The 19876-nt window shown below is 40.7% G+C and overlaps 1 pseudogene; it reads left to right on the forward strand.

Annotated features, from left to right (window-relative positions):
• The first annotated feature begins 12047 nt into the window (after positions 1–12047).
• On the forward strand, positions 12048–12986 carry LOC109260642 (olfactory receptor 56-like; annotated as a pseudogene).
• The last annotated feature ends 6890 nt before the right edge of the window (positions 12987–19876 follow it).

The following is a 19876-nucleotide window of genomic DNA, read 5'->3' on the forward strand; positions in this document are numbered from 1 at the left end:
GGATAGACCCTGTAATTATTGTATAATGCCCTTCTTCATCTCTTGTTACAACCTTTAATTTAAAGTCTAGTTTGTCTGATATAAATATGGCTACTCCAGCTTTTTTTTGACTTCCAGTAGCCATGATAGATAGTTCTCCATCCCCTCACTTCCAAGCTGAAAGTGTCCTCAGGTCTAAAATGAGTCTTTTTGTGGACAGCAAATAGATGAGTCTTGGTTTTTTTATCCATTCTTATACACTTTGTCTTTTGATTGGAGCATTTAGTCATTTTATTCAGTGTTATTGTTGAAAGATAGGGGATTAGAGTCACTGTGTTATCTGTAGGTTTCATGCTTGTAGTGATGTCTCTGGTACTTTGTGGTCCTTGCAACATGTCACTCACAGAGTCCCCTTGAGGATCTCTTGTAGGGATGGTTTAGTGGTGAAGAATTCCTTCAGTTTTTGTTTGTTTGGGAACACATTTTTCTCTCCTTTTCTGAATAATAGTCTAGCTGGATAAAGGATTCTTGGCTGCATATTTTTCCTGTTCATCACATTGAAGATTTCCTGCCGTTCCTTTCTGGCCTGCCAAGTTTCAGTAGATAGGTCTGGTGCTACCTTTATGTGTCTATCTTTGTATGTGAAGGTCCGTTTATCCCTAGCCGCTTTCAGAATTCCCTCTTTATTTTTGTATTTTGCCAGTTTCACTATGATATGTTGTGCAGAAGATTGATTCAAGTTATGTCTGAGGGGAGTTCTCTGTGCCTGTTGGATTTCAATGCCTATTTCCTTCCCCAGATTGGGCAAGTTCTCAGCTATGATTTGTTCAAGTACACCTTCAGCCTTTTTCTCTCTTCTTTTTGTGGAATTTCTGTGATATGGATATTGTCCTATATGACTGAATCACTTAGTTCTCTATGTCTCCCCTGTGATCCTGGATTTTTTTATCTCTATTTTTCTCAGCTTCCTCTTTTTCCATAATTTTATCTTCTAATTCTCCTATTCTCCTCTCTGCTTCTTCTTTCTGTGCTGTGCCCACCTCCATTCTATTTTGCATCTCATTTATAGCATTTTTAAATTCATCATGACTATTTTTTAGTGTCTCAATCTTTGTAGCAATAGATTCTCTGCTGTCTTCTATGCCTTTTTTCAAGTCCACCAATTAATTTTATGACTATTATTCTAAATTCTTGTTCAGTTATGTTGCTTAAATCTGTTTTTATCAATTCTTCAATGGTCAGTGCTTCCTGGAATTTCTTCTGAGGAGCATTCTTCTGTTTCATCATTTCGGCTAGTTTTCTATCCCTTATGTGTTTTAAAAGCTTGTTATGTGCTCTGCACCTGTGAGCACTGCTGTATTAAAGTGGGATCATACACTGTCCAGGGCCTGGCCCTTCAGGAGGTGTTTTTTGGATAGAGGTACTTGCTCTCTGTTTTTTTGATTTTGATTATTTTATTTCCCTACTTGTATTGATGTTTTTGACCCTCCACCAGGTGTGCTTTCATTTGTTCCTGGAAGTAGCCTTGGAAAGCAAGACAAACAGACAAATAGGAAAGAAAAACCCACAAACACAAAAACAAATATAACAAACAAACAAAAACAAACAACAAAATAGCAAAAACAATCCAAGAGCAAAAAACAGAAACACCAGCTACAAGTAAAGAACAGGGTGGAGGTGGTGCTGATGGAAGAGTACATACAAATAGAGAAATGACAGGGGTGGGGACAAAGAAGAAATAAACATTGACTAGGCAGAAAGATTAAATGGTTTAATCCAGAGAGAGAGAGAAAGGAAAATAAGGAATAAAGCGGGGGGGGGGGGGAGAAGATAAAGTTGCCCAGACAGAGAAACTATAGAGCTTGATTATTTCTGAAAGACAGAAAGGAATGTAAAGAAGGAGGTGTAGAACATGTATCAAGAGAATGGATTAAATATGTGTGTTTAAACAAACCAATAACCAGAGTAACCAGCCTAGAGGAGAGAAGAGATAAGAGGGAGAAAAGGGGGGGGCGGAGAATATACCTATATGTAAAGAATTATCCTAGAATTAATCCAGGCAATGCAGCAGCATTGGTCTGGAGGAGGGGTCTGAATGGTTCCAGTGTCTATCCTGCTCCAGTAGATACAGTTACCCAGTGGGAATGGGCGTGGTTTGGTTTAGGTTGGTCCCATCTCCACTGTGGGCCCCGCAGACTGATCCCTGAGGCCCCGCCTTGGTTGTGGTGGGGAGAAAGCAGCGACCCTGTGTCCCAAATCACTTCTTTTTAAAAAAATTTTTTTTAAATATTTTTATTTATTTTTTGCAACAGAGAGAGACAGAGCATGAACAGGGGAGGGGCAGAGAGAGAGGGAGACACAGAATCAGAAGCAGGCTCCAGTCTCTGAGCTGTCAGCACGGAGCCCGATGCGGGGCTCGAACCCACAGACTGTGAGATCATGACCTGAGCCGAAGTCAGACGTCCAACCGACTGAGCCACCCAGGAGCCCCCCAAATCACTTCTTTGGAGCTGTCCTCACTGTGCTGCTGGTGCAGACGAGGCTGTCTCACTCTGTCGACTCCTTTGCCCCAGGGGCTTGGCTGGGATTTAAACTCCCACTCCGTGAGTCCCAGTACTGGGGAATCACTTCCCGATATGAGGTCCCAGCTGGTATTGTCTTGTGCCACAGCCCTTCAGGGGAGGGACTGGTTTCTTCTGCTGAAGTCTGTGCTCCTGATCTACCACTGAGCCCAGGGGTGGCTCCCCTCCTCCCCAGGTGTGTGAACAGGACAGCTGGCCCCAGTCAGAAGATGGGATCTTCAGTTAGAGATCCTCTAACTTGCAGTTAGAGATGGGATCCCCCTCTGATACTGGCCTGAGGTTTTTTCTCTTCTTCAGATACAGTCCTACACTTCCCCAGCCGCTCTTTGTTTTCCCTTGGTCTCTCAGCAGAAGGGGGTCCCTCCCCTCCATGCCTACACGACCTGTTTTATCTCCCCTAGTTCACAATCACCCGCCTATGGTCTCTCAAGTTGTCCCAGTTTCTCCCTGGTAGACTCAGTCTCTTTTCCTCCAAGATTCTTGGGGTAAAAGTCCTTTGGTTCCAGCCCTTCTTTGTTTGGGAGACGCAGGAAGTACTGATCCCCCTCCTTCTCTGCCATGTTGGCCGTCCTCTCTCTTTCACCCATTTTGAATTTAGTTGTGTGTATGGTGTAAGAAAGTAGTCTAGTTTCATTCTTGTGCATGTTGCCATCCAGTTTTCACAGCACCATTTGTTGAAGAGACTGTTTCCATTGGATATTCTTTCCTGCTTTGTTGACGATTAGTTGTCTGTATAGTTATGGGTCCATTTTTGTGTTTTCTATTCTGTTCCATTGACCTATGTGTCTGTTTTGTGCCAGTACCACACTGTCTTGATGACTACTGCTTTGTGATATAGCTTGAAGTCCAGAACCATGATGACTCCAGCTTTTTCTTTTTTAGGATTTCTTTGGCTATTCAGGGTCTTTTCTGGTTCCATAAAAATTTTAGGATTGTTTCTTATAGCTTGGTGAAAAATGCTAGTGGTATTTTGATAGGGATTACATTAAATGGGTAGGTTGCTTTGGGCAGAATAGAGATTTTAACAATGTTTGTTCTTCCAATCCATGAGCATGGAATATTTTTCCATTTTTGTCCTCTTTAATTTCTTTCATAAGTGTTCTATAGTTTTCAGAGTACAGACATGTTATTTCTTTGGTTAAGTTTATTCTTAGGTACCTTATTGTCGATGGGATCGATTCCTTTATTTCTTTTTCTGCTGCTTCATCATTGGCGTCTAAAAATGCAACAGATTTCTCTATGTTGATTTTATATACTGCAACTGCTGAATTCATGTATTAGTTTTAGCAACTTTTTTTGGTGAGTCTTTTGGATTTTCTATATAGAGTATCATGTCATGTGCAAAGTGAAAGTTTTACTTTTTCCTTGCCAATTTGTATGTCTTTTATTTATTTTTCTGGTCTGATTGCTGAGGCTAAGACTTCCAGTACTATGTTAAATAGAAATAGGGAGAGTGGACATCTCTGTATTTTCCTGACCATAGAGGAAAAACTCTCAGTTTTTCCCCACTGAAGATGGTATTAGCCATGCGTCTCTTGTATATGGCCTTTATGATATTGAGGTGTGCTCCATCCATACCTATTTTGTTAAGGGTTTTTATCAAGAAAGGATGCTGTATTTTGTCAAATGCTTTTCCTGCACGTTGAGAGGATCATATGGTTCTTTCTTTTATTAATGTGGTGTATCATGTTGATTGATTTGTGAGTATTGAACCCACCCTGTAGCCTAGGAATAAGTCCAATTTGATTGTGGTGAATAATTCTTTTAATGATTTGATTTGATAGTATCTTGTTGAGAATTTTTGCATCCATGTTCATCATGGATATTGGCCTGTGGTTCTCTTTTTTAGTGGGGTCTTTGTCTAGTTTTGGAATCAAAGTAATGCTGCTCTCATAGAATGAGTTTGGAAGTTTCCTTCCCTTTTCTATTTTTTGGAACAGTTTGAGAAGAATGGGCATTAACTCTTCTTTAACTGTCTAGTAGAATTCCCCTGGGAAGCCATCTGTTCCTGGACTTTTGCTTTGGGGAGATTTTTAATAGCTGACTCAATTTCTTTGCTGTTTATGTGTGTATTCAATTTTATATTGTTTCCTGTTTCAGTTTTGTATGTTTGTATGGTTCTAATTTGTCAATTTCCTCCAGATTGCCCAGTTTGTTGGTATATAGTTTTTCAGAAAAGAGTCTTAAAATTGTATTTCTGTGGCGTTGGTGGTGATATCTTCTTTTTCATTCATGAGGATTTTATTTATTTGGGCCACTCTGTTTTTTTGATAAGTCTGATTATGATTTCATCAATTTTATTAATTCTTTCAAAGAACCAACTCCTAGTTTCCTAAATGAGAGGGTATTTAAAAGTTTCCCTCCTTGAGGAATTGCAACTGGCACTTAAAGTCCTGGTTGGAGGTTCCCTAACTATAGGCACTGATGTCACTAATTCCATGGAGTCAAGCCAGAGATCTCCAGGGAGAACCAGGAATAACTGTGGATGTAAGTGAATGTAAAACTGGTGTTTGGAGAATTCTGAAGCTGTGAGATAATCTGGGACTTCTCATGTTGGCAAGGAAGAACAAAATGCAGCAAAAGTGCAGGGTCAAGATGACTAGATTGTATATTTGTGAAGTAGATGCTTTGTCAAATCACTATCTTAAGCCTTCTTGAAAACTCTCTTGAGAGTGTTTGGTGTGAAAGGATGAAAGTAAAATTCCAGGGTAGGAAATGAGGGGGTCACAGGGGTCAATTGGACAGTGTCCATCAATGTCCAGGAACTATTACTGCAGAGTTCTCATAGAGTAGGTATATCATTCAACATTTATCAACATGCAGGGATTATAGATGATTGATAGGTACATAGTTAATAGATGATAATATATAGATTAATAGAAGATATAGATGATATAGACATAGACATAGACATAGATAGATATAGATAGATAGATATAGATATATAGATAAATATTTCACACATTGGACTTTGGACATCTCAATACAGAAAATACTTATAATACTCAACAGATTGCCCACAATGACCCACATTAATGACCCTTTTTTTCAACCCCAGAAAACAATGGAAAGAAGAGGGAAAACCTATTATCAAAATGAGAGAATCAGGAGAAATAGTGAAAAGGATGACCCTTGCCCTCTTCCCCCTGGTGGGTCTCAAGCCCTGTCAGAACTGAGCAAGGCATAGTTGATCAGGTAGGTTTTGAATTAGATGGGATATCTAAGTTGTGACTTGGATAAGACTGGATCATAGCCTACTGAAAGCCAGTCTTGATTAGCTAAGTGGGATGAGACTTACACCTGAAGCTGATCTTATACCTGAAGCTCTGCAATCGTTCTGACATCCACTAAGAAATGGGCAAGAAGATTCCAGATGTGAAGTGGTCCTAGTTTAAAATAAAGTTGTTTTGTTTGTATGCCATCACATTTCACATAATCACTATATAGGTTAGATAAATGGTAATATAAAAGATTTCACATGACATAACAGATATAATTGCAAATTGTACAGGCAATAGTCCAAAGGGGACAGAGGCTGAAGTGAATGTGGATCAAATTTTGGAAGGTGAGAAAAGTAACGATGAACATTATATGAGTCCTCATAGAATAAAGTTTCAATAAGAAATAGAAAGCTGGCAAAGTAAGTTCCAATAGGACAATAACTTGAATGAGAATGTGGAGATGGGAATTCTTCAGTTATCTATGGGAACCAGAGAGATCAGTGGGTAGTAGACAATAAGTAGAAAAGGAAGCTGAAACAGAAGAGTGTGATATGGCTGTAGGGAGTTTTTTTCAAAGCCAGGTTGGTGTTCCTGGAACGTTTGGCGGAAGGCCTATTTTTTCTAGTTGCCTCTAACTCCACCTCGTTATATTTTACAACATCTCCCATCAATCCCCTTTATCCTAGCCCTCTGACCCAATGTCTCCTATCTGTACATCAGTCTTCAACTGAAGCCCCTAAGAGTTTTGTATGGCAGGTAAAACACTTTTTTTTTGTTGTTATTGTGAAAATTAAAAAAAAAAAAAAACCAGTCAAATAAAACTGAGGACTCCTGCCTGACTCAGTTGGTTGAGTATCTGACTCTTGATCTCAGATCTTGATCTCTCAGTCTTGAATTCAAGCTCCACATTGGGCTCCATAATGTGCATAGAGCCTACTTTAGTTAAAAAAAAAAAAGGCTCAGGGTGCCTAGGTGGCTTAGATGGTTGAGCGTCTGACTCTTGGTGTTGGCCCAGGTCATGATCTCATGTTTTATGGGTTTGCACCCCGCCTCAGTCTCTGCACTGACAGTGTGGAGCCTGCTTGGGATTTCTCTCTCCCTCTCCCTGCCTGTCCCCAGCTTTCTCTCTCAATAAATAAATAAATAAATAAATTTCAAAAAGAGCTAAAACATAAAAGATAAATTGGTCATGTGGCCAATTGGTTTACAATGAACTGGCCATTTTGAAAACTGACCTGCTTCCATGGTAATAAGGCCAAAAACAGAGGAGATATAAAATTATCATCCAAACTGGAAGACTTTTCAGAGTTCAAGAGAGTGCTATCCATGATTACACTGGGAAGACAGGCATAATATCTGTAGACCACAGGGCTATCCACAGCAAACTGTGAAGGGCACTGAGTTTAGGGAAACATTAGACAGTTTTGGGATGACAACTAGCTCCTTGCCACCATCTGACTCTCCTGAATGTGGGTACTCTTCTTTCCCTCCCACTTGGTTATAATATCCATAAGGCCAGATTGTGTTTAGTCCCCACCTTTGATTCAAGTACAATATCTCATCTAGTGTTCTGTGTATCATGGACCCTCGATAGATGTAGGCTGACTTCATGGGGTCTGTAAAGAACAGGTGTGACTTCCATCATACAGGGATAGACTGCTGGGACAGACACAGATGGAAACCTTTTGAGGTCTCTTAGAGTCACTGGGGAAGTATGGGATATGTCTTTGGTTGAAGATAGAGCACCAAGAGCCAGCTTCCCTCCCCTGACCAGGTTTCCTCACACTGGCCCTCCTCAGGTCTTGTCCTCAAGCTCCCTGTTTGGGTTTTTTTAATTGTAGGCTTGGGAACTACTGTTCCAGAGATCTAGTTTCTGGGCTCCCCTGGGATTCATCAGCTTCACCCTCCTTGCTCAGGTTCAGTGTTAAGTTCTTGCATGGGCAGTTGGTGACAGCTGCAACCCGGTCTAGAGACAGTTTGTGGAAGGTGGATGAGCATCTGTGGGTGGGCTGGGATGCACAGGTGCTGATCCTGTTTCCACCTGCCCACCACCATCTCCTTGACCAAGTCTCCTTTCTTTCTTTCTCCTTTTGCTGAGAAGAGGCTGTTGTCTGAGCCTTACTGTCTGAGCTAGAGAGCCAAAGGAAGGCTGAGGGTGACAAGAGCATTGGCAGCCTGATTGAGAGGTAGGTGAGGTGCTGAGGAAGAAGGACAGAATAGGAAGGCTCCTCCTTCTCCCCTCTGACCTAGTAAGTACAAACTCAAGGAAGGACGAATGAAATTATTTTGTTGTTAGAAACTCCTCTACAGGACATCTGAATTTTTTTTTCTTCTCGGCATCCCACTCAAAGGTGAGTGAGCGTCTTTTCCCTATCACCCCATTATCTCTTACTTGCAGTTTCTATTACTGATTATGTCATTTATCCATTTCTATTTGTTTATCAGCATTTCCTCTTCTTCCTATTGTCTGCCTCCTTCAGTTTTTTTGGGGGGGCTTGAGAATATTCTTTCTACTGCTATGTATCTCTCTGATATTTCCTCTAGTCCTTTTCCTTTGATCTGTTTCTCTATCCTTCTGTTTGGATTAAGGTGCTCAGTGATGGGTTTCTGGGTTAAAGAGTGATCTAAAGCAGAAAGACAAAGGATGAGTGGAAAGAGGTGCAGGTAAAGGGGAGGAAGAAGGACTTATATAAGACAGACAGTTAACTTGTCTCCAAAATTATACTGTAGAGACAAAGTGGCTTCTTTTATGGTGTAATTCTGAGAGAGGAAATGGAGCCATTAAGTAAACATCCATGAACTATATGAAGTTAGAGAGCAGAAAATGAACACGTGAGATGCTAGAACAGTTTCTTGAGTTGTTTGCATATTACCGTTAATCATTCAACAACATTTACTAAGAAAATAATATATGGCATCACTGTTCTAGGAGCTGGAGATGCCCCCATGAGCAAAAATGGCATCAGGATACAGGTTCTCATTGGGAGAGCAGAAAACAAATCCATTGAATTAAATGTAGCATGCCTGATGGTATTGAGTACTCTGAGAAACACAAGGGCAGGGAAGAAATGGGGAGGGAAGAAGGATTTCAACTCCAAATAAGTGTTGAGTAAGTCATAGTTGGGTAGGTGAGGAGAAGGTGAGGGAACAATGTTGAGCATATCTGGGAAGAGTTGTCTGTGAGGAAGTTAGAGCAAGTACAAATTCCTCCTAAGACTGGTGTCTGCTCTGCCTGCTAGATGAGAGAAAATGCAGGGAGACCAGTTACACCAGAATGGAGGGAATTTCAGGGAAAGCAAAAGAAAAGGAGGTCTGGGTGGTGATGGAAAGCTAGCCAGATGAGTCTTCCTTTAATCTTGAAGCATTTGGTCTTATTTTATGGAGATGGCTTCACTCTAATGCCATGGACAAGTAGACTAAAGTTGGGAACAAGGATAGAAGGGGGAGGCAAATCCAGTTAAGGGCAATTCACAGTGTAGCCAGCTGGGGCCTGCAGGAGTGAGATGTGGCCAGGAGTGAATACATTTTTCAGGATAAGCCAGCAGAGTTTCCTGTGTTGGGATGCATATACAAAAAGTGGAATTAAGGACACAACATATTGTGTCATGGACAATTGACAGACATGCAATTCATTAAGCTGGGAAGGGAGGAAAACAGATATTTCTGCCATGCAGATCATGGGTTCTGTCTGGTCAGTTTAGGTAGGAACAGCCCATTGGACATCGTAGTGGAGGTGTTGAGTGTAAGTAAATGTAAGAATCAGAGTTCATGGGAGCTGTCCATAAAAGGAGAGAAATGTCATTAATCAGCTATGTAGTATTGTATTATAAGAGTTGGGAGGAAGGAAAGGTGTGAAATGCGTCTTTTTGAAAATGTGTGTGGCTGAGTGCCTCTGCACCCAGTTGGTAAGGCTGGTTGTCCTCAGCACAGAAAGAACTACTGATGTGGCCTGGGGAACCTGGTTTGTTCAGTTGGGAGGTTCAGTCAGGGGGTGATTGTCCTAGATGGTATTTGAAGGCTAGAAGAACAGTGGTTTGCCCCTGTAGAACACCCCTCCACAAACATCACACCTGGGTGTTGATGGAGGTAAGGATTCCTGGGTGCATCTTCGTGGGTATGAGTCAGGGCATAATCCCTTCTGTAGGTACACAGCTCACGCAGCCTACCTCCCTAATAGTGATTCTATGCAGGCACATTCTAGTTTAGAAAAATACCCTGAGTCTTTACACACAGAGCATTCTGTGGGGTTGCCTCATTTCCTCTTTGTAGGGAGTTTAGGTCGACATGAATACACCCCACACAAACATCTGATAGATGATGCTATCATTTTATAAAATTCTTATCTTTTAAAAATGCCCGGGATATTTCTTACTAAGTCACTCACTGTTCCTCAGAGGAAGGAATCTGGCAGTGAGGTAGCACATTCAGGTCAAGAACAAGGACTCCTGCAATTAAAGGAGGAGTCTTTCTGCTTTCATAAAATGAAGGTTGCAGTCATATATCGCTTCATCATATATTAATTTATTCAGTCAACACATATATATTGATGTTATACTATGACCTGGGAAGCCAATATGGGATCTACCAATGTCATGCTGAATAATAAGTGGTGCTTATCTTCCAGTGGGATGAGAAAGACCATAAAAGTAAAAAAATGTAAGCAATGTGTGTTAAATGGTGTAAGTGCTGTGGGAAAAGAACAAGAGTGGGAAGGTCTTGAGAATGCAAGACGTTTTTGGTCTTTTTTTTCCATGTTTACTTTTTAGAGAATGAGAGAGCAAGGGAGGGGCAGAGAGAAAGAGGGAAATAGAGGATCTGCACTCACAGCTGCAAGCCCAATGCAGGGCTCAAATTTACAAACCATGAGATCATGATATGATCCAAAATCAGGCACTCACCGACTGAGCCACCCAGGGGCCCCAAGATGTTTTTAGTCTTACTATGACTTTCACAGAAGACATCTCTGTAGAGGTAAGCATTTGAGTAAAGATCTGCAATAGGTGAGAGATAGAAATTTGGGGAAAAACATTACAAAGAGAAGAAAATGCAAAATCCCAAAGTTGGGAGTGTGTCCAGTTTGAGGAAATTCAAGGAAAACAGTGAGCAAAGGGGGCGTGGTAGGAGATAAGGTCAGAAGTAGTGGTGTGTGTGTGTGTGTGTGTGTGTGTGTGTGTGTGTGTGAGATATACATAGGGCCTTACTACTACAAGGATTTTGATTTTATTTGGAGTAATTTGGGTAGTCATGACATACTATCAGCAGGAGATTTACAATGTGTGAAAATTTTCATTTATTTTTTAATTTTTTCAACATTTACTTATTTTTGAGAGATGGAGAGAGACAGAGTATGAGCAAGGAAGGGGCACAGGGACAGGGAGACACAGAGTCTGAATCAGGTTCCAGGCTTGACCTGTCAGCACAGATCCCAATGTGGGACTTGAATGCATGAACTGTGAGATTATGACCTGAGCCAAAGTCGGTCGCTTAATCGACTGAGCCACCCAGAAGCCTCTTGTGTGATATATTTTAACAAACTCGTGTAAAGTGTTAAGAGAATAGACTCAAAGGATTCAAGGGCAGAAGCCAGGAAACTGGGGAGGAGCCTATAATTATCCATCTGAGAGAGGATAGTGGCTTGGACCAGGGCACTTGCAATTGAGGTGATAGGAAATAACTGGATCTGAGTATTCTGAATGTAGAGCCAAGAGGCTTTTGTGATGATTTAGATCTAGGAACTAAAGAAATGGATTTCCAACTAAATGAAAAATGATTCCAAGATATTACTCCTGAGCAAAACAAAGAACATCTCAAGTCTCCATTAACTGCTCTTATTGTTAACACATATAAATTATCTCTTGGACATGAAATGGTCCAAGTCCTGTTACAGAGAGTTTACTGAGGCTGTGTAATCCCAGCTAAGAAGAATCCTGTCTTATGGATGAAACCAATCTTTTCCTGAAAGAGAAGGACTGTCCAATAGTCTTATGGCACATAAAGTAATTTAACTTTCCTATTATTTTTGGTATGGATACATACAAATGTAGATATGTGATCCAATTCTATGAGCTGGCAAAGGTCATATAATCTGTGTTATGGGAATATGAAAGAGCACCCTCTTTTATGTCTCAAAGGACATGTTTTTGAGCTTCGATAAATTCAAAAAGATACAACTGACTGAAGAAGAAATCAGAGATGCACAAAGACATGTCACTCAAACCCAGAATTTCTCTGTTCATGTTCTCAGGTGATTGTGAACAACTGAGCCATGGGGATATGGTTGAATCGATCATCTATAGATGGCTTCACCCTCTTGGGCATCTTTTCCCATAGCCAGACTGGTGTCCTCTTCTCTGTGGTTATGGTAGTCTTCACTGTGGCCCTCTGTGGGAATGTCCTCCTCATCTTCCTCATCTACATAGATCCTCGGCTTCACACACCCATGTACTTCTTCCTCAGTCAGCTCTCCCTTATGGATCTTATTTTGATCTGTAATATCATGCCAAAGATGGCGGTCAACTTTTCTCTCTGGCAGGAAGTCCATCTCCTTTGTGGGTTGTGGCATACAAATTGGTTTTTTTTGTCTCTCTTGTGGGATCTGAGGGAATTTTGCTGGGACTCATGGCCTATGATTGTTATGTGGCAATCAGCCACTCACTTCACTATCCTGTCCTCATGAGTCAGAGAGTCTGTCTCCAGATTTCTGGGAGTTCCTGGGCCTTTGGGATACTAGATGGAATTATCCAGATGGTGGCAGCTTACCTTACTGTGGTTCAAGGAATGTGGATTACTTCTTCTGTGAGGTACCAGCTTTATTAAAACTGGCCTGTATGGACACAACCCTTTTTGACACTCTGCTCTTTGCTTCTGTGTCTTCATGCTGCTCCTTCCCTTTTCCATCATAGTGGCCTCCTATGCTCACGGCCTGAGGGCTGTGCTCCGCATGCACTCTGCTCAGGCCCGTAAAAAGGCCCTGGTCACCTGTTCCTCCCACCTAGAAGCTGTCTCCCTCTTCTACAGGGCAGCCATGTTCATCTACCTGAGGCCTCGGCGCTACCGGGCCCCTAGTCATGACAAGGTTGTCTCTATCTTCTACACGGTCCTTACTTCTATGCTCAACCCGCTCATTTATAGCTTGAGGAATCAGGACGTGATGGAAGCCCTGAGGAAAGGTCTGAACCATTGCAGGATTGGCAGCCAGCACTGAATAGAGGGGATCTAGTGCCTGGTGTTGCCTCCTCTTGGTTGCATAACATTGGTAAGTCATTCACCCCTTGTGAGTGTCTGTTTCCTCATCAGTAGAAGAGAATCATGAGACCTGTGCTACCTCACAGGGATCAGTATCTGTAAATCTAAAGCCTCATGAAGAAGCAATGCATTGATATTATTGCCATTATTAATCATTTATAAAGTTTTGAATTAAATGTACCTATTTCTTCATTCTTCTTGTTTATAACTGTGTTTCATTGAGTGTTTTAATTGCTAGGCACTGTTCTCTTCCCTTTGCATACCTTCTATACTATTTAATTGATGATTCAACTTGACAAATATGGATATTTTAAGTGGAAACTTCCTAGATGGCAGAAATTGAGTCTCTATGATTCTTCATGTATGGTTCCTAGCCTTCTGCCATGCTGCATTAGAGGCCTTATGAAGCTTCCTTTAGGAAATGTAAATATATACCTACAGTTTTCCAGTATATGAATCTGTTTATTATAAATAGCAGTGGTTCAATAAAATCTTATTGAATGAATGCAAGAAGATATCAAATGAGATAATATGCATGAAAGCATTTTTAAAGCACTATTCTCATGTTAAGTGCGCTGTGGTAGCTGTGATTATTTCTATACTTCAAGTGCGGCAGCAGTAAAACTATATTTCTTTAAAAAGATGAACATCAGAACAGAAATAAATACAGAATTTAAGCCATTATTTTAAAATTTGTATATCAGTCAGTGTCTAGTCAGGAATAAAACCACATTGGTTATTTTACCAGAGAAAACATAATACAAAAAGTTGTTAACTAGATATTTGAGAACTGAAGTGGCAAAACGATAATGTTACGGATTATAGAAGGAAATTTTTCCACAATTCCTTGACCTGGGGATGTAAAGGGAAAGGTAAGGTAAGGATTTTAAAACTTGGCAACTTGGAGCCCAAACCTCAGAGGAGTGGGCACTCACTAGCGGGTATTCATACCTCAGAAGGGACCCTATGCAGATGTCTCCTGTGCCTCAGAGAAGGCTGCCCTGATCCAACTTATGGAGTTCCTCCAGAGTCCAAAGGAAGAAGAGGAGCTTGCAGAGCGGGGTCCCAGACTTCTGACAAGTAGGTGACATAAAGTTAGTTCTGGTATCCTAGTTCACAGGAGTCTCTGTCCCCAGATTACTAAGGCTTAGGTGCTGCTCAGCTAGAGCAGGTTTCTCTAAGGGACACGGTGAGACTGGTTCTGTGATCATGAAATAAAATTTGCAAAGTGGAGCCAACACCAAGTTGAAGAATGAATGATGAAGACACACTACTGGGAAAATCTTGAAAGGAAAACTGAAAATCATGAAGAAGTTTTTTCCCTCGTCCTGGCTTACAGACTTCTAGAATCCTTACTGCCATATCCAAATTCACACCTTGGTGACAAAGCAGCAGCAGCATCACAGTTTGGAATGTAGAGTGTGTGTTTGGAACTGAGGCAGTAGCTTAACAATTGGTACTGTCTACTCTTTTGTCTATTCAACTTCCAGACCATTTTACCAGTTTTTGAATTTCTGTTAATAAGCAACATCAACATAACAATATGTAACTAGTTTCTCTTTTAATAGCTTTTAATATAAATTCCTTTTAGTTAACATGCTGTGTAATATTAGTTTCACGTATACAATATAGTGATTCAACACCTACATACCACAGTCAGTCCTGATCACAAGTGCATTCCTTAATCCTCATCACCTATTTAACCTATCCTCCTTGTTGTTGTTATAGATCCTTGAAAAGCATTGTTAGTATTTTGATAGGGGATTGCATTAAATGTGTAGATTTCTTTGGGTAATATAGTCATTTTAACAATATTTGTTCTCCCAATCTATGAGCATGAAATGTATTTAAATTTCTTTGTGTCATCTTCAGTTCCTTTCATCAGTGTTTTATGCTATTCAGAGTAAAGGTGTTTTACCCCTTTGGTTAGATTTATTCCTAGGTATCTTATGGTTTTTTGGTTCAATTATAAGTCGGATTTATTCCTTAATTTCTCTTTCTCTTGCTTCATTATTGTTGTATAGAGATGCAAGATATTTCTGTACATTGACTTTGTATCCTGCAAATTTACTGGATTTGTGTGTCGCTTTTAGCAGTTTTTTTTTGGGGGGGGGGTGAGTCTTTTGAGTTTTCTATGTAGAGTATCACGTGATCTGCAAACAATAAAAGTTTTATTAATTCCTTAATAGTTTGGATTCCTTATATTTCTTTTTGTTGTCTGATTGCTGTGGTTAGAACATCCAGGACTATGTTAAATAATACTGGTGAGAGTGGTCATCCCTGTCTTATTCTTGACCATACAGGAAAAGCTCCATTGACCATGGGGGAGGGGAAAATAGGTGATAGGCATTGAGGAGGGCACTTGCTGGGAGAGTACCGAGTGTTGTAAGCGATGAACCATGGGAATCTACTCCTGAAGCCAAGAGCACACTGCATACACTGTATGTTAGCTAAATTGACAATTATATTTTTTAAAAAGGCCATTGTTTACTTGTTTATTTTCTGTTTTGATGATATGTCCATTGATGTAAGTGGGGTTTTAAACTCCCCTACTATTATTGTATTACTGCCAATTAGTTCCTTCATGTTTATTATTATTATTTTTTTAATTTTTATTTAAATTCTGGTTAGATAACATACACTGCAATATTGGTTTCAGGAGTAGAATTCAGTGATTCATCACATATATATGCAATACCCAGTGCTTGTCATATATTTTTTTTAACGTTTATTTATTTTTGAGACAGAAAGAGACAGAGCATGAATGGGGAGGGTCAGAGAGAGGGAGACACAGAATCTGAAACAGGATCCAGGCTCTGAGCTGTCAGCACAGAGCCCGACGCGGAGCTCGAACTCACGGACCGCGAGATCATGACCTGAGCCGAAGTCAGCCGCTTAACCGACTGAGCCACCCAGGCGCCCCGCTTGTCATAATTTATTAATTGTTTTATTTATTTGGATGCTTCCATGTTTGAGGAATAAATATTTAAAATTGTTATATCTTCTTGTTGGATTATCTCCATGATGATCATGCAGTGCCCTTCTTTGTCTCTTGTTACAGTCTTTGTTTAAAATTTTTTTTTAGTTTTACATTTATTGATTTTTGAGAGACAAAGTGAGACAAAGCATGAGTGGGGGAGAGGGAGAGGACGAGGCACAGAATCTGAAGCAGGCTCCAGGCTCTGAGCAAGTGTTCAGCGCAGATCCCCATGCGGGGCTCAAACTCACAAACCGTGGGATCATGACCTGTGCTGAAGTCAAATGCTCAACCAACTGAGCCACCCAGGTGCCCCCGGTCTTTGTTTTAAAGTCTTTTTTGTCCAAGACAAGTATTGCTACTTTGGCTTTCTTTGATATCCATTTGCATGATAAACGTTTCTTCACCCTCTCACTTTCTTTTTTTTTAAATATCAAATTTATTGTCAAATTGGTTTCCATACAACACTCAGTGCTCCTCCCAACAGGTGTCCTCCTCAATACCCATCACCCACCCTCCCCTCCCTTGCACCCCCCCCATCAACCTTCAGTTTGTTCTCAGTTTTTAAGAGTCTCTTATGTTTTGGCTCCCTCCCTCTCTAACCTCTTTTTTTTTTTCTTCCCCTCCTCTATGGTCTTCTGTTAAGTTTCTCAGGATCCACATAAGAGTGAAAACATATGGTATCTGTCTTTCTCTGTATGACTTATTTCACTTAACATAACATTCTCCAGTTCCATCCACCTTGCTACCAAAGGCCATATTTCATTCTTTCTCATTGCCATGTAGTATTCCGTTGTGTATATAAACCAGAATTTCTTTTTTAAAATTTTTAAAAATGTTTATTTTTGAGAGAGAGAAACAGAGCAAGCAGGGGAGGGGCAGGGAGAGAGGGAGACACAGAATCCGAAGCAGGCTCCAGGCTCCAAGCTGTCAGCACACAGCCTGATGCAGGGCTCGAAACAATGAACCAGGAGATCATGACCTGAGCTGAAGTCAGACGCTTAACTGACTGAGCCACCCAGGCGCCCCTAAACCAGAATTTCTTTATCCATTCATCAGTTGATGGACATTTAGGCTCTTTCCATAATTTGGCTATTGTTGAAAGTGCTGCCATAAACATTGGGATAAAAGTGACCCCATGTATCAGCACTCCTGTATCCCTTGGGTAATTTCCTAGCAGTGCTATTGCTGGGTCATAGGGTAAATCTATTGTTAATTTTTTGAGGAACCTCCACACTGTTTTCCAGAGTGGCTGCACCAGTTTGCATTCCCACCAACAGTACAAGAGGGTTCCCGTTTCTCCACATCCTCTCCAACATCTATAGTCTCCTGATTTATTCATTTTAGCCACTCGACCAGCATGAGGTGGTATCTGAGTGTGGTTTTGATTTGTATTTCCCTGATGAGGAGCGACAATTGAGCATCTTTTCATGTGTCTGTTGGCCATCCAGATGTCTTCTTTAGAGAAGTGTCTATTCATGTTTTCTGCCCATTTCTTCACTGGGTTATTTATTTTTCAGGTGTGGAGCTTGGTGAGCTCTTTATAGATTTTGGATAGTAGCCCTTTGTACAATATGTCATTTACAAATATCTTTTCCCATTCTGTTGGTTGTCTTTTAGTTTTTTTGATTGTTTCCTTTGCAGTGCAGAAGCTTTTTATCTTTGTGAGGTCCCAATAGTTCATTTTTGCTTTTAATTGCCTTGCCTTTGGGCATGTGTCAAGTAAGAAATTTCTGCAGCTGAGGTCAGAGAGGTTTTTTCTTGCTTTCCCTCTAGGGTTTTGATGGTTTCCTGTCTCACATTCAGGTCCTTTATCCATTTTGAGTTTATTTTTGTGAATGGTGTAAGAAAGTGGTCTAGTTTCATCCTTCTGCATGTTGCTGTCCAATTCTCCCAGCACCATTTGTTAAAGAGACTTTTTTTCTATTGGATGTTCTTTCCTGCTTTGTCAAAGATTAGTTGGCTATACTTTTGTGGGTCTAATTCTGGGTTTTCTATTCTATTCCACTCGTCTCTGTGTCTGTTTTTGTGCCAATACCATGCTGTCTTGATGATTACAGCTTTGCACTGGAGGCTAAAGTCTGGGATTGTGATGCCTCCTGCTTTGGTCTTCTTCAAAATTACTTTGGCTATTTGGGGTCTTCAGGGTTCCATACAAATTTGAGGATTGCTTGTTCTAGCTTCAAGAAGAATGCTGGTGCAATTTTGATTGGGATTGCATTGAATGTGTAGATAGCTTTGGGTAGTATTGACTTTTTTTTTAATGAAATTTATTGTCAAATTGGTTTCCATACAACACCCAGTGCTCATCCCAAAAGATGCCCTCTTCAATACCCATCACCCACCCTCCCCTCCCTCCCACCCCCCATCAACCCTCAGTTTGTTTTCAGTTTTTAAGAGTCTCTTATGCTTTGGCTCTCTCCCACTCTAAACTCTTTTCTTTTTCCTTTCCCTCCCCCATGGGTTTCTGTTAAGTTTCTCAGGATTCACATAAGAATGAAACCATATGGTATCTGTCTTTCTCTGTATGGCTTATTTCACTTAGCATCACACTCTCCAGTTCCATCCATGTTGCTACAAAGGGCCATATTTCATTCTTTCTCATTGCCATGTAGTATTCCATTGTGTACATAAACCACAATTTCTTTATCCATTCATCAGTTGATGGACATTTAGGCTCTTTCCATAATTTGGCTATTGTTGAGAGTTCTGCTATAAGCATTGGGGTACAAGTGCCCCTATGCATCAGTACTCCTGTATCCCTTGGGTAAATTCCTAGCAGTGCTATGGCTGGGTCATAGGGTAGGTCTATTTTTAATTTTCTGAGGAATCTCCACACTGTTTTCCAGAGTGGCTGCACCAGTTTGCATTCCCACCAACAGTGCAAGAGGGTTCCCATTTCTACACATCCTCACCGGCATCTATAGTCTCCTGTTTTGTTCATTTTGGCCACTTTGGTGCGAAGTGATATCTGAGTGTGGTTTTGATTTGTATTTCCCTGATGAGGAGCGACGTTGAGCATCTTTTCATGTGTCTGTTGGCCATCCGAATGTCTTCTTTAGAGAAGTGTCTGTTCATGTTAGCTGCCCATTTCTTCACTGGGTTATTTGTTTTTCGGGTGTGGAGTTTGGTGAGCTCCTTATAGATTTTGGATACTAGCCCTTTGTCCGATATGTCATTTGCAAATATCTTTTCCCATTCCGTTAGTTGCCTTTTAGTTTTGTTGATTGTTTCCTTTGCTGTGAAGAAGCTTTTTATCTTCATGAGGTCCCAATAGTTCATTTTTGCTTTTAATTCCCTTGCCTTTGGAGATGTGTCAAGTAAGAAATTGCTACGGCTGAGGTCAGAGAGGTCTTTTCCTGCTTTCTTCTCTAGGGTTTTGATGGTTTCCTGTCTCACAGTCAGGTCCTTCATCCATTTTGAGTTTATTTTTGTGAATGGTGTGAGAAAGTGGTCTAGTTTCAATCTTCTGCATGTTGCTGTCCAGTTCTCCCAACACCATTTGTTAAAGAGACTGTCTTTTATCCATTGGATGTTCTTTCCTGCTTTGTCAAAGATTAGTTGGCTATACTTTTGTGAGTCTAGTTCTGGGGTTTCTATTCTATTCCATTGGTCTATGTGTCTGTTTTTGTGCCAATACCATGCTGTCTTGATGATGACAGCTTTGTAGTAGAGGCTAAAGTCTGGGATTGTGATGCCTCCTGCTTTGGTCTTCTTCTTCAAAATTACTTTGGCTATTCAGGGCCTTTTGTGGTTCCATATGAATTTTAGGATTGCTTGTTCTAGCTTCAAGAAGAATGCTGGTGCAATTTTGATTGGGATTGCATTGAATGTGTAGATAGCTTTGGGTAGCATTGACATTTTGACAATAT

The sequence above is a fragment of the Panthera pardus genome, unplaced genomic scaffold (genome assembly GCF_024362965.1).
Source record: "Panthera pardus isolate Hobbes unplaced genomic scaffold, ASM2436296v1 HiC_scaffold_2, whole genome shotgun sequence".
In the NCBI taxonomy this organism is placed as follows: Eukaryota; Metazoa; Chordata; class Mammalia; order Carnivora; family Felidae; genus Panthera; species Panthera pardus.